Genomic DNA, 6,751 nt, shown 5'->3' on the forward strand with positions numbered 1-6,751 from the left:
AGCACAACAACAGCACTTAACGCCATAAACACACAAATAACTCGTGGCCTAAATCGAAACCGCCCCTGTGAGAGAACGGTCCTAGTAGCGCTGGACTTGTCAAAGGCGTTTGACACCGTCTGCCATTCGCTACTAGAAGACATCGACGCCTCCTCACTCCCACGGGGACTGAAGCGATGGTAGGCGAATTATATGAGTGGTCGACAGTCGTCAGTAATCTTCCGAGATCAAACCTCGAAACCAAGAAGGATTAAACAAGGGGTTCCACAAGGTGGTGTTCTCTCCCCCTTACAATTTAACTTCTACATCTCGAAGCTTCCTCAACCACCTGAGGCAGTTTCCCCGATCTCATACGCTGACGATTGCTCGATTTTGGCGTCCGGGAATGGAATTGATGACCTCTGCTCAAATGTGAACGACTATCTCTCCAGCCTTTCTCGCTTCTTCACTGCAAGGAGCCTAACACACTCCCCAACGAAATCAACGGCGACCCTTTTCACCGCCTGGACGAAGGAGGTCAGGCTAGAGTTAGGCATACACGTCGATGGCACACCAATACCGACTGTAAATAACCCGAAAATTTTAGGGGTCACCTTCGATAGCCTGCTCTCCTACTGAACGCACACAACCGCAGTTGTCAATAAAGTACAGAACCGCAACAAGGTCCTCAAGTCGCTCGCCGGCAGCACTTGGGGCAAAGACAAAGAAGCGTTGCTGGCAACATACAAGGCAATTGGCCGGCCGGTTCTAAACTATGCTGCGCCATTTTGGACGCCGGGGACTAGTTGGACGCAGTGGACGAAGTTACAGACTTGTCAGAACGCCGCACTCCGGACAGCGACTGGGTNGACTGTTGCTTCAGGAGGAGCCTCCGCCCAGGCACGTCAGGGGGCACCTTTTCGTGTACAAGGACGTAGTCCAACAGTACATAGACCAACCATTGGACCCGACGACATACAGACGAGCCATAAACGACATTCATAGTGAGTCAGTTACCACCTACCTCGACTCTCGACCTATGAATGCCGTAATACGAGCCCAATCACCACCTGTGGAAGAGNGATCAAACCTCGAAACCAAGAAGGATTAAACAAGGGGTTCCACAAGGTGGTGTTCTCTCCCCCTTACAATTTAACTTCTACATCTCGAAGCTTCCTCAACCACCTGAGGCAGTTTCCCCGATCTCATACGCTGACGATTGCTCGATTTTGGCGTCCGGGAATGGAATTGATGACCTCTGCTCAAATCTCTTTCTCGCTTCTTCACTGCAAAGAGCCTAACACACTCCCCAACGAAATCAACGGCGACCCTCTTCACCACCTGAACGAAGGAGGTCAGGCTAGAGTTGGGTATACACGTCGACGGCACACCAATACCGACTGTAAACAACCCAAAAATCTTAGGANCGCCGCACTCCGGGCAGCGACTGGGTGCCTTCTGATGACGCCTGAGCACCACCTGCACAGCGAGGCCCAAGTTCTCCCCGTCAGGGAACACAACAAAATGCTCTGTAAGCAATTTCTGGTGGGGTGTCACAGAAGCGAACACCCTAACAGACTGTTGCTTCAGGAGGAGCCTCCGCCCAGGCACGTCAGGGGGCACCTTTTCGTGTACAAGGACGTAGTCCAACAGTACATAGACCAACCATTGGACCCGACGACATACAGACGAGCCATAAACGACATTCATAGTGAGTCAGTTACCACCTACCTCGACTCTCGACCTATGAATGCCGTAATACGAGCCCAATCACCACCTGTGGAAGAGACGGAGCTTCAACTGCCACGAGAGACCCGCGTTACCCTTGCTCAATTACGGTCTCGATACTGTAGCCGCCTTAACAGCTACCTGTCCAGACTCGACCCCAATATCCCCAATGAGTGCCCGGCATGTGGAGAGTCCTCCCACGACACCAACCACCTCTTTACATGCCAGCTCAATCCGACTCAACTAACAACCCTCTCCCTCTGGTCCGAACCCATCGAAACAGCTCGTTTCCTGGGCCTCCCGTTAGTTGAGCTCGACGACAATGATGGAACGTAGACCCGAAAATGGCGGGGCTTAGTAGTGCCGCTACAACAACAACAACATCTCCCTATAACTAGCCGTTGAACAATTCTGCTTGGGTTCCCTTTTGCAGGATCTTTAACTTCCACTTAAATAGCGCAGAGAGCAGACGTAGGCTGACAGTTTTATAACAGAGGTTTATAGCCAAGGATCCAAAATATATCCCTATAAAAGAATATTGCCTGACAAGGCTCGACAAGCACACAAAATGACTGTTATTTATTTGATTTTTTTGCTAAAAATAAATATCCCATAGCCCCATTTTTAATAGTTCAAAAGAATATAAGTTATAGTATATGCTTTGTAGTTATATGTCTACCAGTTTTATTTTAAGATTGGTCTATGAAAAACGAAAGAAACAAATGCATCTATTGGAAGCGCAGAAAAAAAAACACAAAAAGAGCTATGTTCTATTTGACGTAGCCAAAAATCCTTCCAACAAATAGATGGGTTATATAGCTTGAGAATATGTTTAAAAAGAATACCAAAGTTGATAAATCTGAGCTTTTACCGGTTTTATTATACAAATACTCCTGTGTGCAACGTGAAGTGCTTGGTAACTGCGACGAATATTCTTTTCCATTGATTTACAAAGCTAGAATACAGGGCCACACTTCAGAAATAAGTTTTTGAACGATTTGCCGGTTAAAAACATGGCTGCGTAGTACCAGGCTGATAGAAACTTTTTGGGCACGAAGTTTTATAGCTCATACAATTTCAGTACAGGAAGTGAACGTTTGAAGTACCTAAAAATTCGCGTTGATTTTTGTGATTTTTTTTTTGTCAATGTTATTGTGGCTTGTTAATTTTTTTTTTTGGTTGGAGACGTTTCGTATTTTCATCCACACAAAATACATACTTATGTTCTAAAATACTCGTATTTTTGTATCGAAGAAAATGCACAACTTCGAACTTGCACCTTATTATACTGAAATGAAAAAGGCTATAAACATGCATGCCCAAAACTTTTCTAAAAAATCTGATTCAAAAATGTATTACTATGATAGGCAATTTTTGAAATTGAATTTTCGCGAATTTCGCATTTATTGACAAATTTTACGTGCAAAAATTACTTGATTTGTTTATGAACTACGAATGAGCAGTAAACTATGATAATGCGAAAATGCTTTATAAAATACCTTTTCTGTTCAAAATTTTCAAACCGCTTAAATGAAAACCCCGAAAATTACGCTGTTTCAAGTTGCTTTTTTCCTTGTGTAGTCAATTTAACTTTATTTGACAAGTGGACCCAAGTTGACCTTGCTACAACATAACAAACGGCTGAGAATTTTTAAAATCGGACAATAACCACACCCACATCCCATATAATGGTAATTTAGAGAAATACGAAATCTTCGATAAATCAGGTATTACTGACGCTAATTTATTCAAAATTGATGTTTGCCATAATTGTTTAGCAAAAAATACGTTTATGATAAAATTTTAGAAAATGGGCGTGTATCTGTATCTCCGTAACCGCTCGATCAATTTGTACAAACTCGGCGCTTTTCATATAACGGAAAATTTCAGAAATGCTTCAAACTTCGATATTTCGAAATTTTTAAAAACGCTATTTTACTCTAAATTGAAACTAACAACAATCCCTTGAAATTTATATTATTATGGAATTTTGGAAAATGGGCGTCCACATACAATATAAGTTTATCGAAGATGTTTGAAATAGGGGTAAAACCATCCCTGCTTACCATGCAGCGGCAGTTTTCGGAATGGTGAAAAAACTATATTTAATACTTGCGCCGGGTATCTAATGTTCGTTAGACCTGGGTGTGTTTATAACAGAGATGGGCAGAGAGAACTTTTACTCTGCACGCGCTTATACAAAATGTATAGAAAGCTTAAAAGAGCTTTGAAGGCAGTGCCCATAACCGGTTTACAACGATATAACTTTTAAGGGTTAAGTGTCGCTATATTGAGTTTACACAGTCGTGAGTGTCTTGTTACCATTGTATTTTTTTGCCACATTGGCCATCCCTAATGTTTGGCCGCCCTAGACCCGGGCCTGTTGGGCCTTTGTGCAAATCCGCCACTGGTTCGCCCGGACCGCCTGCTCACGTTTTTATAAGAAATAAAAAAATTTATATATATTGTGCATATTTAAAAAAATCAACATGTGAATGTGGGCACTTCTTTGAGTCACTGTAACTAATTATTCGTTTTCATAAACGCAGTGGTTTGCAGCATGCAACAATTTTCTAGTTTATTTAATACTATTAAATAGATATAAATTAAATTATAGTTTTCAACTTTAACAATGGTTGCTTCTCTCTAATCCCCTTTTGTATTATTCAATTACGTACTTACCTGATGTGTTTTTAACTTACATATTTTCGACTTGGTTTATTGTCGTTTGTTAATTCATCAGCTATATCCCCATATCAAAAACTAAATTAAATTAATTCATACTCGCTTAAATTCAATTACCAGGTTCTCGAAAATACTTAACATTTTGTTTAAATTATAGGATTATATCTGTGTTCGTATGGAAAAGTAGCTTATGTCGAAGGGCTGGATTTAGTATAAATCGGCATTCGCAGCATGCGATTGCAAATGACTCACAGGCACTGAGCCGTTGAACAACGTTTGACAAATAAACGTGCCAGAAATAGTTCCGATACTAGCAAGTCAATATTCTTGTTAAATCTCATCGAAAAATTTCTTGTCGTTTAAAGAATGAAGGGAATGCCGCATTGTACTAAAGCCAGCCTTTCGACATAAGCTACTTTTCCATACGAACACAGATATTTTGGTCAAATATTTAAACATGGGTTGAGCATTGATCGTACCCTGAAAATCCAGTTAGGATGTCAACGGTTTCTTACAGCGCTGCAAAGAAAATCTTAAGAACATGCAAAACTCATTTAATAGAGGAAAAAGGTGTGGATATCGTTATACATACATATGTGACAGATTTTAGACTAAGTACAAGATTCTCCGATAATATTAATATTACACTTATTGTTAGTTTTTATATGAATGATTAGTACACTCAAGCGCAACATTTTGATGCAACTCATTTTTAATTTCACTAAAGTTCTTTCGAATTTCTTACGAATACTTTGGAAAAATAGAGATAACTGAAGAAAAATAGATATTCTTGATGTATTTATGTATGTATATGTGGATATAAAGCTCTTATAAATGCCTAGCCAGGTACATTTTTTTGTGTTGTACTCAATACTATACTTGCTAGCAGTGTGTTAGTATGATGGCATGTTTATTCTAGTGCATCAGTTTATTTTTTGAAGTTGACGATCGCATGTGTATTTCGCTTATTTTCAGATGCTAAATACATATGTTCGAACGGTTTAGGGGAAAATTTTTAATTTCTATTAAATTAATATTTATTCGTAAACAAAAGTTGAAAATCGGTTTTAGATCGATGTTAAAAAAGTGTTAGCAGCGAAAGTACAGTGTACAGTTTTAAAAATTAAAGACACGATGCTTTAAAGAATGAGGAAAAAGGTGAGAATAAATGAGTCCTACATACATAAATATGTATATATATAAGTGGTTCCCTGTGAGAGATGCGTACATACACATGTACATACATATATATTGATACAATTTTATGTACATTAGGAATGTTAATCCCGTGATCCCGGACTTTTTAAGGTCCCAAAAATCCCGGGATTCTTGGCATTTGGGATTTGTAATTTGCACTAACGGCAATAATAGAAACTCCTAATGATTTAAAAAATTCAGAGAAATGTGCTTAGAGAAGAAATATGGGTATCAAATTAAAGAAGAAATCCTGTAGAATTTAAACAGATTCAAGTTTTTGGTGCAAAAGGACTGGTAATAATAATAATAATAATAATAGATTGGCGCTTACACATATGTTAGTGTTTGGCTGAGCTTCTCCTCCGATTTGTGGCGTGCGCCTTGATGTTGTCACACAAAGCGGAGGGACCTACAGCTTTACGCTGACTCCGAACGGCGATTGTATTTTTATGAGAAGCTGTTTTTCATGGCAGAAATACACTCGGAGGTTTGCCATTGCCTGCCGAGGGACGACCGCTGTTAAGAAAAAACCTTTTTTTTATATTTTTTTTGCGATGTTGCTTTGACCATGGCTTGAACCCAGGTGCTGATGAGTGAAAGCGCGCACTGCTTACCACTACACCACAGCGGCCGACTAACTGGACTGGTAAGTATTGAAAATGTCCTTTTAAAATTGTATCCTTGAAATTTCGCAATATGTATTTGTTTTTGAAAAAAATATATGTTAAGGACTTATATGAACCCCATTTTGTCCTTCTAGCTTTATCAGCTTAAAAAATTACCTATTCGTCTTTGTAAAACAAAAAAATTCTTTTTACTTCTAAAGATATTTCCTTTTGCATTTGGTATCCGTATTTTTATTCTACATTGCATTGAATTTTTTAAATAATTTTTGGAATTAATCATATCTTTGAAATTACAACGTCCTTCAAAATACATCCTAACGTCAGAGATAAAAAATAAAAACGGCACTTTAAAATAAGAGTATTTTTCTAACCCATTTATTTATTTTTTTTTTGGTAGGAGGCTTCTTAAACAATATAGTAGCAATTGCTTCGATTTAAGTTGAACAGTAAAGAACATCTAAAGCCCGAGACTAATACCGGGATGCCGGGATTGTGATAACGACATCCCGAAAATCCCGGGATTGGAAAAAGCTGAA

General features: G+C 39.3%; 1 long non-coding RNA gene across 1 annotated transcript in view; it reads right to left on the reverse strand.

The window, feature by feature from the left end:
• The window catches only part of LOC108366161 (uncharacterized), a 26,264-nt gene extending 21,137 nt beyond the window's left edge, over positions 1–5,127 (reverse strand). The window contains exons 1-2 of the long non-coding RNA XR_001848053.1: positions 4,985–5,127; positions 4,872–4,924 (exon numbers count right to left, since the gene is read on the reverse strand). This is a non-coding gene — a long non-coding RNA (uncharacterized LOC108366161). The remainder of the gene's footprint in view (positions 1–4,871; positions 4,925–4,984) is intronic.
• Positions 5,128–6,751: the final 1,624 nt, after the last annotated feature.

Source organism: Rhagoletis zephyria, unplaced genomic scaffold (assembly GCF_001687245.7).
Source record: "Rhagoletis zephyria isolate East Lansing unplaced genomic scaffold, Rhagoletis_zephyria_1.1 Rzeph_scaffold_02172, whole genome shotgun sequence".
NCBI lineage: Eukaryota > Metazoa > Arthropoda > Insecta > Diptera > Tephritidae > Rhagoletis > Rhagoletis zephyria.